Here is a 365-nt window from a genome sequence, read left to right on the forward strand (position 1 = left end):
CACGCTCTCATCGTCGCCCCGCTTTCTGCGGCAGCTCCGGAGACCCGCGCTGCGCCCTCCTCCACTCGTCCGCCCGGGTGACGCCGGTGACGCCGGCGCTTCCCCAGGCACAAGGCCGCGACACGGAAACGCTCTGAATCCTTCTGGACGTCGAGGTGGCCTGGACGGCGCAGCCGAAGACCGTAGGGAAGGGGGCTGCAGAGCCGCTGCAGAAAGCCCGAGCGAGCTCCGAGCAGGGGGGTTTGAGTAGATGAATGGCAGAGCGTCTTTCAGCGTGATTTTAGAACATGTAGATGCTATCTGCGTCGTAGTTTTCCAGCGCAGCTCGAACGCTTCCACTCTGAACTTGCTTTCTGAGCACAGCC

General features: G+C 63.0%; 1 protein-coding gene across 8 annotated transcripts in view; it reads right to left on the minus strand.

Annotated features, from left to right (window-relative positions):
* Dlgap1 (DLG associated protein 1) overlaps positions 1–365 on the minus strand; it is a 261824-nt gene that overhangs the window by 55252 nt on the left and 206207 nt on the right. The window lies entirely within an intron of this gene.

Source organism: Fukomys damarensis, unplaced genomic scaffold (genome assembly GCF_012274545.1).
Source record: "Fukomys damarensis isolate Sample0158 unplaced genomic scaffold, DMR_v1.0_HiC HiC_scaffold_30, whole genome shotgun sequence".
NCBI classification, from domain to species: domain Eukaryota; kingdom Metazoa; phylum Chordata; class Mammalia; order Rodentia; family Bathyergidae; genus Fukomys; species Fukomys damarensis.